At 37.3% G+C, this 12,799-nt stretch overlaps 1 protein-coding gene across 2 annotated transcripts in view; it reads left to right on the forward strand.

The window, feature by feature from the left end:
• Positions 1–12,799, forward strand: part of ITPK1 (inositol-tetrakisphosphate 1-kinase) — a 1,534,199-nt gene that overhangs the window by 1,459,644 nt on the left and 61,756 nt on the right. The gene's annotated exons all lie outside the window — the stretch shown is intronic.

Here is a 12,799-nt window from a genome sequence, read left to right on the forward strand (position 1 = left end):
CACTTGGACAAAGAAAGTACATATTGAAAGAAGTCACAGATGTCAGACTTTTGCTCTCTTTCCAAAGTTAAGCAGTCTTGGAGTTTTATTATAGTAAGTATGAAGTGACAAGGAACACAGCAAGCTGCATGGATTTCTTATTGGCTTGCTCCATAAACAGACAGGCTGGTCAAAGAGCATTTCACTCACTTTGTTTTTGATTGACTTGATTTTGATGAACTGGTTTTCAGTGCTTTAACATGGATTTAAGGTAGACCCATGGTTATTAGATGAGAACAGTGAAAGCTTTTCACTGAGAAGTGAAGGAAGTAGACATCTGGAACAAATCTAGGACTCTAGCAGCTGAAATGTGTCCTCGGTCTGGTGTTCCACCTTTAAGTTCTGAATACATTTATAGATTAGCAAGATGTAACTTGTGCAATCATTGTGGTCTTCATTATTTGGGGAAGGGAGATATTTAAGGCATCTTCCATAACTAAACCATGTTAAAATCGTACGTAATCAGCAGAGAAGGACCAGTTGTTCCATTTATATGTAGTCTGACTATTTTCACAGAAATGTTACAGCTCCATATTAATCATTGTTCTTCTACTTCCTGCATCATGCTAGAATTGCCTTATTTATTTTTAGATTGCGCTTTAGTTTATCATTCCATAACCTCTTAAACAACTTTTCCTTGTATCCATAACCCTCTTCCTTAAGAAATACTCCCAAATTATACCTGATCTGTTCTCATTCTTAATTTTGTGGGACATTGTAAAATATTTCCTTTCCTGGACTTTAGCTGTTTTGAAGTACATTAACGTTTCTATCAGATCTGTCCTTTCTTCCAAGGCATTCAAACGAAACTCGTTTATGTTCTCATAATAAGTCTTGTGGTACAGATGCTGTTAACCGTATCTCCTTGTCTTTGCATGGCTCCTAGTCTGTCAGCATCCTTACAGAATGTTGGACAGATACTTGGTGAACTGTTATAGGGTAGAACCCAGTCTTGTAAAACTTGAACATACAGCTAACCTAATCAACCTTTCTTAACTCATCTTCTCAGTTACTCACCCTAGTCTCCCACCCTCCAAGTAATACCCTCCTCACAGCTGTATGCCTTCTACTCTGTCAAATGCACTGTATGATCATTTTCCTTTTATCTCTCATCACCCCTTTAAAAAATACTTTCAACACCATTACCTGGATCTCATTTTACTCCATATCTGATCCTAACACTACCCTTCAGTTTTTCCACTCTTTTTCAGTTCCTAATTGTAAATTACCCTACTCAGTCAAAAAACATAGTATACTTGGCATTATGACATAGAGAGAAGGCCTTGACTATGACCTCAGTTCTGCTAGTGGCCTGGGCACTGGAGAGACTGAGACAGTGGTGAATAGGAGTGTGTTTCTATTGCTGGCTGGGAGGTGGTGTGAACCTCTGCACCAGTGACTCCAAAAGGAGTGCTGGGTTATTGGCAGTAACACCTGTTTGTTTGAATTAATTGCACTACACTCAGAGTTGGTGATTCCAGGGCATGTGGATATATGCAGAAAGAGCTCCGTGTAGCCAGCAGTGTCTTAAATGAAGCCACTAGCCACCGCAGGGAAGGAGTTAGGCAGGAAGGGAGAACTTTCATGAGAATGATGGTCTGCCTGGTACCTAGCTGTCACATCTGAAGGTGAATGATTAGAGTGATAAGGCTTCAATTAAAACAGAATGAATGAACGGTAAGGCTCTTATCCTGGCCAAGAAATGAATGGGAGAATAACATGCTGGATGGAAGGGGCCTGAAGTATGAAGCATTCAAAAAAAGAAAAGTTCGACTAAGTTCTTCTGCTACAAGAGGTTTATTGATGACCTGTTGATTATGTAGAATGGATCTGATGATCAATTGAATGAACTATTTGAATGGTTCAATATGAGTACCCATTTCTTAAAATTCACTATCACTGGTTTTGGAAGGTCGGTCAATTTTTTAGACATTCATTTGTCTTTTAATGGTTGTGATGGCTACAACGAGAGTAAGATCTATATGAAAGAAACCTTTTTGAACAACTATCTACATAGACACAGTCAAACACCCACATCACATGAAGAAGAGTGTGGTTAAAGGACAATCCATAAGGCTCAGCAGATTGACAAGCAGTGACACAATTTTCAATGAAGAAACAGTGATCCTTAAACATATTTTCATAGCCTGTGGTTATGACTGTGCTTGGTTAACCAACATGATTGGTGAAATGTATTTGCTGTGAACTGGGAAAGCTAGACCAATCCTTTGAGAGGATCCAAACAGTGGTTCATTGGCCATCCTAGAGACTCACACCTCCCAGACATGTCCATCCATTGGATACAGAGGTGTGTTTTCACTCCCCATTACCACTGCTATGACTGTTATCAATGATATCATTGAAAGCAACTGAAAAATAATAATAGGAAATGGGGATGTAGCAGGAATTTTAGGACACCACGCAGTTTTCACATGTAAATGGAGGAACTCAATTAGATCCATGTTGGAAAAACAAAATGGCTGTAGTAAAATTGGAGATGGTACCTTTGGGACATTCAAATGTGGCAACTGCAAGCAGTACTGCTTCATGTCGAACACCAGTGACTCCAAAAGGAGTGCTGGGTTATTGGCAGTAACACCTGTTTGTTTGAATGAATTTCACTACACTCAGAGTTGGTGGTTCCAGGGCATGTGGATGTATGCAGAAAGAGCTCTTTGTAGCCAGCAGTATCTTAAATGAAGCTACTAGGCACCACAGGGCAGGAGTTAGGCAGGAAGGGAGAACTTTCATGGGAATGATGGTCTGCCTGGTGCCTAGCAGTCACATCTGAAGGTAAATGATTATAAGACTTTCAATTCCAACAGAGTGAATGACCTGTAGGGCTCTTACCCTGCCCAAGAAATGAATGGGAGAATAACATGCTCAATGGAAGGGGCCTGAAGCATGAAGGATTAAAAAAAGAAAAGAAAAACGAGAAAAAAAAAGTTCTACTAAGCAAACTCAGTCACCATGAACTGTTTAAAATATTAGCACTTTCAGTTTTTATTTGTACACCAAGAACTTCATCGGATAAATGCATAGAACACAAACCAAGTTTAAAAATAGTGCTTAACCGGTCACATGATCTAAAACATCCAGTCCCGTTTTCCCCAGCTGAATTATTTCTTAAAGAGAAATATCAAGAAAAATGATAAATATAATTCATTTACTAATGTTATTGCACAATCATAATCATAACCATTGCGCTATTAGGAAACAGTGTGCTCTTTGTTGGAAATTGTCCTGAACAAAAATTTTTTCACCTTTGGAGGAATACATTACAAACAAAAGTCTGTGGTGGCTATGAGGGCTAGGGTAGATCCTGTTTGTGTCAACATCATCACGTCATGGTGGGAGCAAGAGTATTTCAAACCTCACCATTTCCACCGGAAGGTGGTATGCTACAAGAGGTTTATTGATGACCTGTTGATTATGTGGAATGGATCTGATGATCAGTTGAATGAACTATTTGAATGATTCAGTACGAGTACCCATTTCTTAAAATTCACTGTCACTGGTTTTGGAAGGTCGGTCAATTTTTTAGACATTCATTTGTCTTTTAAGGGTTGTGATGGCTACAATGAGAATAAGATCTATATGAAAGAAACCTTTTTGAACAACTATCTACATATACACATTCAACACCGACATCACATGAAGAAGAGTGTGGTTAAAGGACAATCCATAAGGGTCAGCAGATTGACAAGCAATGACAAAATTTTCAGTGAAAAAACAGTGATCCTTAATTTATTTATTTATTTATTTTTATTTTACATTTGTTGACCGGGCTAGTCCAACTGGATACATGTCCATTTTCAGTGGAGGCCCGGGGAGAAAAGCTCCAGTTAAAAAAAACATAGTAAAAAACAATGAAAAACATACTACAAAAACTTACAGAAATATTTAATACAAAAATTAGAAAAAGGCATTAGTAAGAAATAAATTCATCTTAGTTTAACAATATTTAAAAAAGGAGTAGGAAAAAAATGAATGAGAGAGTTAAGCATGATTAAGTAGTACTTGTGAATGACAGTGTTAGAAGTCAAGAAGGAAGGCTAGTATAAAGAATGATAAATGCAGGGTTGTGCTTAAGAAAAATGATTTTTGAGGGTATCAGATAATTAGAGAAAAAAAACAGTCAGGATTGGTACAAGAGTATAACCAGTGTTTAGAGAAGAAAAGTATTAGGTTAGTTTTAAATAGTGAGAGAGAGATTAGGGTTGTCAGTTCTTGTGGTAATTGATTCCATATTTTACCAACTGAATTAGAGAATATGGAATCACCTGCTAAGTTATTTGATAAGCAAGTATGAATCAACATTTTGTTAGCAGAGCACAGATTCCTCAAGCTATTGTATGGTCTTATGAAGGTAGAGAGAATTGGGGTGTTGTTGGGTTGGTACAGGGCTTTGTGGGCGATTATAAGTTGGTTAAATTGTAATAGGTGAGGTAGTTCAAGCCAGCCTAGTTGTTTTAGATTCTGACAGTGATGAGTCCTGTATAGAGAGTTTGTAGCAAATCTGGCAATATTGTTATATGATTTAGCTAGTTTGTTAAGATTATTTTTAGAAAGATTGGTATATATGGGGGAAGCATATAACAGGGTAGCGATTAAGTGGGTTCTAGCTATAGTGGTTCTGGCTACTGGTGTCAGGAAAGGTTTTATTCTATAGAGGGATCCAAGTTTTTTGTTAATAGATTTTGTTGTAGTATTTATGTGAGTGTCAAACTTTAGTTGATTGTCAATTGTAATTCCTAGGAGTTTGGTGGTGGGGTCTGGAGAGATAATGGTACCATTGTTGGATGCAAGTGTAAAATGAAGAGGGGGAGACAAGTGAGAGGGTGTAAGGAGTAGTAGCTTGGTTTTTTTGGGGTTAAGGAGAAGACAATTGTTGGAGAACCATTGTTCTATAGTGGAGAAGGCTTTTTGTGTTAGAGAATGAAGTTCTGTTAGAGATGAGGCTGAACAAATGATGGTAGAGTCATCAGCGTATTGGATGCAGGTAGCGAGTGGATTAGAGAGATGAAGGTCATTTATGAAAATGGAAAACAGTAGTGGACCTAAAATAGAGCCCTGAGGGACACCTATGGAGGTGGGCAGGAGGTCTGAAAGATGGTTTTGCCAGAGAACTGCTTGTTTTTGGTTTTCCAGGTAGGATGTAAACCAGTTCATAGCAGGATTATCAAGAGAGAGGGACTTTAGTAGGTGGAGGAGAAGTTGATGATTGACCATGTTGAAGGCTTTAGATAGGTCTACAAAGAATGTTGAGGATAAATTATTATTTTTGAGATTTATGTTGATACAGTTGGTAAATGATAGCAAGGCTGTAGTGGTACTGTGGAGAGGCCGGAAACCATGTTGACAGTTAGCTAGGAGATTATAGTGGAGTAGGTGGGTTATTAATTGTTTGTGGATGCATTTTTCCATTATTTTGGCAAGCGGAGAGAGTAGAGCTATGGGGTGAAAGTTGGAGAACTCAGTAGAGTCACCACCTTTGTGAAGAGGAATGATATGAGAGATTTTCCAAATTGTTGGGATAGTGCCTTCTTTTATAGTTCTATTGATCAATATGGAGATTGGGTAGGCAATGGCTTTGGCTCCTATTTTAAGGTATTCTGCTGGTAATTTATCAGCTGAGGGGTAGTAGGTTTTAATTTTTGAAGTAAGGAAGAGATATAGGAGGTGGGTATAGGTTCAAGGTGAAAAGGGGGAGGAGTGGAGTTTGGACTGGGCAACTTAGAGGTATTAGGGTTTTGTTGGTTAGCTAGATTTAGTATAGCCGTAGTGAAGAAAGTATTAAAGGCATTTGCTGTTTGTAATGGAAAATCAGGGTTGGAGCCTAGTGGATTAGGTGTTGCTGCTTTGCCTGGGGATAGTAGTGTGTTGATAGCAGACAAGAACTTTTGAGGTTATTGAAGGGATGATTGCTGTAGTTGAATATAAAAGTTCTTTTTATCTTGCAGGATAGCTTTTTTGTTAGGTTTCTTTGTTGTCTAAAAGTTTGGTGATCAATCATGTTCTTTGTGGTACGCCATTTAGTCCAAGATTTATTTCTACTAAGGATTAATTTCTTGCTATGATTTGAGAGCCAAGGGGCTGGTTTATTTTTCATTCTTATGGAACGCATTGGGGCATGATGGTCTAGGATCGCTAAGAAAGTGGTATTGAAGTAATTAACTGCTTCATTTATAGGGAGGAACTTAAGGGGTGACCAATTACATTGTTTGAGTTCGTTTAGAAACAGTTCCTGGTCAAAGTGTTTTTTACTACGGGCAGTTCTGACTGAAGTGGAGATATTTAAATTTGTTTTATGTCTGATAATATATATTAGAGAGTGGTCACTAAGGTCATTTGGGAGGATTCCTGTTGTATAGTTTTGCTGTGGACAATTTGTTAGTATCCAGTCTAGGATGCTTTCTTTATTATTGAGTTTATTTATTCTAGTTGGAGAGTTTATAGCTTGTGAGTAGCCATAGAGGTTGATCAGGGTAAATAGATTGGTGTTATTACATAAATTCCAGTCAATATTAAAGTCTCCTAGTAATATTGTTTCTTGAGGAAGATTAGAAGAAAGCCAGTTAAGTAAGTTTTCAAGTATTGTGGGGTTTTTACCTGGGGGAAGGTAGGTGCAGATGATGTTAATTGATTTATGGGAGTTAAGCTCCAGTTTAGACATAATTATTTCTATGTTGTTATCTGAGGGTAGTTTATGATTTATTTTGTTGATTTGTAGTCCTGCCTAATGAATTGCTACCCCTCCACCTTTTCTATTTATGCGGTCTTGTCGAAGGATACTATAACCTGGGGGGATAATTTCAGTATCTTGTATTGAGGGTTTAAGCCATGTTTCGGTTAAGCAGAGGATGTTGAACTGTTGGACATCCAGGAGAGCATGAATTTGTGGTATTTTATTGCATATACTACGTATGTTTAGATGGGCTATTGAGAGTGATTTGGAGGGTTTGGTTGATGGTAAAGTGATTGTATTATATTGGTTGCAGTTTGTATGGGATGGGGGAGATGTTGGGCCTGGGTTGGGATGAATGTCTCCATCTATTAAGGAGTGAAGTAATATCAAGTTATAGTATTGGGGAGGTTTACTGTGGTAGTGACAAACATTTTTATTGGTTAGAATTGAATATTTAATATGAATTAGTCGATGATATTTAGCCTGAAAGAAACTAGGTATGTAGATGGCATTGTGATAGCTTCTAGACACATCTGGGAAGTTTGTTTGGAAGGGATGATAAGAGTAAAGGAGAGGGGTTGTGCATAGGATGTTAGGAGATAAGTGGTGGTAAGAGTGTTTATGAGTGAGAGTACTATTAAACATTGGAGATAAGACATGGTAGAAGAATGTATGGTAGTTATTAGAGGAGAAGGTGATAAGTAGGGGTTAAGTATTGGATGATTAAGCTGATGATAGTGGAAGGAGATTTGAGGGGAGTGGAGTTGAAATTGTAGGGTGTGGTTGGTAGTGATTCTATGATTGGTAGTTGGTGAAGGGGGTGTGGTTATGAGGGTATAAGTGTAGAGATAGTGGGGGCGGGTGGAATTTGGGGGCAGGGTAGGGAAGCGGAGTGAGCCCGAAGGGCGAACGGAGCGGGAAGCACCAAAGTGATCAGGAGAGGATCGAAAACCTATCAGTGGAAAGTTGTATAGCAGAAAGGTAAGTGAACCAGGCCTAGGAGTAATGGACTAAATTGGACTAAAAAATAGAAATAAGAGAGAGAGAGAAAAAGAAAAATTAGAGTATACAGAGAGAGGGAGAATTAAGAAAAGTTATAGTTAAAGGGTAAGATAGAGTTAGTGAGTAGAAGTAGCTATTAATAGAGAGAGGGTGCCATCTATAGGACCAATGCAGAAATTGCACCTAAGTACACCAAGGGCTAACCCAGGTCTGGGTTGGACTGATGGGAGAATGGAGCAAGAAAGGTCAGGGGACTAGGTAAGGGGGAAGAATGGAGAAAGGGAGAATAAGAGGGGTTCGGCTGCTGGCTTTCCTGGCAAGGAGCCAGCTGAGCACCTAGCAGGGCTTACAGACTATAGTATTACAAGGCAAGGTAGCAAATACACATACTTCCTTGGATTCCTCTATTGGAAGCTTGGTAGAGGCAGCAGGGTTTGTAGAAATTGCTTAGAACAATAGGCTTATAATGTAGACAATAGTTTAGGTGAGGGTGTCCACTCATGCGAAATCACAAGGGGATCACAAGGGGAAACATATTTTCATAGCATGTGGCTATGACTGTGCTTGGTTAACTAACATGATTGGTGAAATGTATTTGCTGTGAACTGGGAAAGCTAGACCAGTCCTTCGAGAGGATCCAAACAGTGGTTCATTGGCCATCCTAGAGACTCGTACCTCCCAGACATGTCCATCCATTGGATACAGAGGTGTGTTTCCTCTCCCCATTACCACTGATATGACTGTTATCAAAGTTATCATTGAAAGCAACTGGAAAATAATATTAGGAAATGGGGATGTAGCAGGAATTTTAGGACAGCACCCAGTTTTCACATATAAATGGAGGAACTCAATTAGATCCATGTTGGAAAAACAAAATGGCTGTAGGAAAATTGGAGATGGTACCTTTGGGACATTCAAATGTGACAAGTGCAAGCAGTACCGCTTCATGTCGAACACCACCAACATTTTCATCAGTTATTTAAATTTAGACATAATTGCACATGAAAGGTACAATTGTGATTCCAAAGAAGTTGTTTACTTGGCTGACTGTGATTCTTGTGCTTGTTTTTATGTTGGAAAAGCCATTAGGAAACTTTCTTGCAGAATATACGCTGGCTATCAAGAAAAGAAACCTTGGTAATGCCCTAGTGAGACATGTTCTGCAAACATTCCAGTTCTTTGTGCTAGATTCTGTGGACAAGAGTGACTTTGGTGGCAACTACAGTGTGAGGTTAGAGAGCCACGAGTCGAAATGGCAAATAAGTCTAAATTCGGGCAAACATCTTGGTCTAAATGAAACTATTAATATGTTTCCTACTACCATAAACATTGTAATTACGATTGTGCAGTAACATCAGTAAATGTGTTATATTGTGCAGTAACATCAGTAAATGTGTTATATTTATCATTTTTCTTATTTCTCTTTAAGAATTAATTCAGCATGGGGAAAAAGGGGATTGGATATTTTAGATCATGTGACCTGTTAAGCACCATTTTTAAACTTAGTTTGTGTTGTATGTATTTATCTGTTGAAGTTCTTGGTGTAAAAATAAAAGCAGGAAAGCGCTAATATTTTAAACAGTTTGTGGTGACTCTCTGAGTTGACTTATATATATATGTATATTTTTTTTTAATTTGTTCTACTCTGCATTGTTGTTTTTGGAGTTAAAAAAGTATCATATGGGACAACCACTGCCCTTGGCCTAATCATGACCAGAAAAAGCAAATACACAAATATGATCAAGTTTGATGTAGTTTTAAATCTACTCACCCCCACGTCCACCCCACCCTTGCTGTATTTTTTTTTAAAAACCTTAGAACCCAAATAAGAATAACCGTAAAACTGTTTAGTTCAGTAATTCACTGTTCTCATGCCCGTTTCACTTCTGAAGTCCTTCAGGGATCCTTGGTTGGCCCTATGCTGTTGTGTACTTTTACAAATTCCCATACCCTCTGATCAGCATTGTGTACATGATATCTTACGCTCATCTACCATTTCTTAGGGCCTTTGTTTCCTCTACAAACCTTTAAAGCCTCCTCCAATATTACTTCCATAATGTGTGCCTAGTGTTCACAACACAAAGTAAATATTTACTCCAGTAAAACAAAAAATGCTTTCATTCTCTCAACAAAGATTTGCCAGTATCATCTCTGACTACACCGGTGATCCCTTTGGAACTCAGATTTGTCCAAGTAAACTCCTACAATTACCTCAAGTATTCCCAGTCCCTACCTTAATATCAGCCTTCATGTTGACACCGTTATCAACAAAGTCCTTTACCAAGTTGAAACTCTCCTGTCATTTAACCAGTCGTCTCTTCTAGTCTGTGAAACAAGGCACTTGGTTGCTAAAGCACACTCATACAGAAACTGTAATATATGATATCTGTTGTAACCTTAGGACAATTCAGAAATGTATCTTTGCATCTTAGAGAAACTCTAAACTAACAATGCATGTTCTACCTTGCAGATAGCTAGATCTGCTTTTGTAACTTATCTCCAGTGAAACGTCCTCTTTTCTGTCACAATTTATTTATGTATTGCATTTGTGTATTGGGGTAGTCCGACTGGGCATAAATTTACCACCTTTTAGCAAAAGCCTGGGAAGAAAAGCTCTAGAAACATTCCAGCATTACATAAAGAACATAGTAAACACAGATATGCAAGTAACTGACAAGTACACAAAATTTAAGCAGAATATCATTAATCAATATCTACTCCATATTATGAGCTATGAAACTTCCTCCAGGGAGAAAAGCTCTGGGGAAAAATTATTACGTAAAGAACGTAGTAGAAAGAGGTACACAACTAATCAGCAAATATACAACATTAAAACAGAGTATCATTAATTAATAGCAGTAACATCTAATGAGCAATGTAACATATTTAGAAATTAACTTGGTAGAAAGTGAGAAAAGGTGGAAAATTGAGGATTAGTGTTAAGAAGTGAGAAGGAATGTTTTAAGAGGTAGAATATAATGAGAAGATTTTGGGCCAATAACAAAAGGTGTAGTGCTTGGAAAGAATAAGAGAAAGTAAGGGTCAGGACATTGGTCATCGATGAGTTGTGCATATACAATAAGGGTCAGGACATTTGTCATCCCTGAACTGTTCATGTACAAAGCTGTGTATCTTTTAAGTATTTTCTTATTGGTGTTTGCTGTATTTCCAGTGTTGTAAATTTTGGCCAGGAAAGTGGAAGGTAAAGCATCCCTAGCTGAGTTGTTAGCATTTGTAAAAAACGAAGAGTACTCAGACAAGTGGAAATTTATTGGTAAGCGCTTTTGGTTAGACTTTCCAACGTTCTTCAGACAATTACACATAGTCAGTTCAGTTAATATGTACGTACAAAATTAAACAATCAATCAATTATTCAGTCAACATATCCACTACCTCAAACTGCATAGAATTTGCCCCCCTACTAGTCCTATCTAAAATTACATATAAAACTGAAATAACAATCGGCTATTAAAAGCTTTAGTTTTAAAACACTGGTTAGAGCAAAACATCATTAATTCCTGGTAATACAGTAGCTTTTAAGTAAACTTGACACCAGTATTCTCTGTTTTCCAATAATACTTTCCAGGGTCCTCCCCCTGGATTTTCTCTGACCTATTCCAAAATCACAAACCCAAAATTATGGCCATTGCATTCCTGAATATGTTTAAATAATGCATTGGTACTTTTAGCCTTACCTATATAATAATAATGTTTGTAGATACGCTGCCTAATTCTCCGTTCCGTCTTACCAAAATAGTAAGCTAGGCATTGTAAACACTTAGCAACGGACACTACTCCCCTTATATTACAATTAAATCGTCCTCTAATATCAATACGTTTACTAACTACTACAATATTGTCACATTCCAATATATATCTGCACTGATTGCACATTCCACATATTTTCATAGTACCTTTTTCTAGCCTTCCCATACTAGTAAAGGAATTGAACCACTCTTAGGTTTCTGTCCCTTTTTATAAATAATATTAGGATAAGTACCCAATACTCGAGATACATCTCTATCAGATAAAATAAATTCCCAGTTTTTTTGTAAGATATTCGCAATATTAGAAGTATCATTAGTATCGTGCTTTTATTACAACATTTACTAATGATAGTTTTAATATTGTGAATATCTTACAAAAAATCTGGGAATTTATTTTATCTGACAGAGATGCATCTCGAGTATTGGGTACTTAACCTAATATTTATAAAAGGGACAGAAACCTAAAAGACTGGTGCAATTCCTTTACTAGTGTGGGAAGGACAGAAAAAGGTACTATGAAAAAATGTGGAATGTGTAATCAGTGTAGATATATATTGGAATGTGACAATATTGTCGTCGGTAGTAAAAGTATTGATATTGGAGAACGATTTAATTGTAATACAAGAGGAGTAGTGTCCACTGCTAAGTGTTTACAATGCCCAGCTTACTATATTGGTAAGATGGAACAGAGACTTAGGCAGCGTATCTACGAACATTATTATGATATAGGTAAGGCTAAAAGTACCAATGCATTATTTAAACATATTCAGGAATGCAGTGGCCGTAATTTTGGATTTATGATTTTGGAACAGGTCAGAGACAATCGAAGGAGAGAACCCTGGAAAGTATTATTGGAAAATAGAGAATACTGGTGGCAAGTTTACTTAAGTGCCACCGTATTACCAGGAATTAATGATGTTATTGCTCTAACCAGTGTTTTAAAACTAAAAGCTTTTAATAGACTATTGTTATTTCAATTTTATATGTAATTTTAGAATGGACTAGTAGGGGGCAAATTCTATGCAGTTTAAGGTAGTGAATATGTTGACTGAATGATTGATTGTTTCATTTTGTATGTACATATTAAGTGAACTGACTCTGTGTAATTGTCTGAAGAAGGTTGGAAAGTTTAACCGAAAGTGCTTACAAATAAATTTCTACTTGTCTGAGTACTCTTCGGTTTTTATTTATTTTTATAGTTTGTGGTTCTTTGTGTGGTTGTTAGTATTTGTAACAGTTAATAACCTTTTTATCAGTGAAGCTCAGCTGTCTACTTGGATTAACTAGGGCATCTGTTTGGATA

The sequence above is a fragment of the Protopterus annectens genome, chromosome 6.part0 (assembly GCF_019279795.1).
Source record: "Protopterus annectens isolate FY-2018-M chromosome 6.part0, PAN1.0, whole genome shotgun sequence".
Lineage (NCBI taxonomy): Eukaryota > Metazoa > Chordata > Ceratodontiformes > Protopteridae > Protopterus > Protopterus annectens.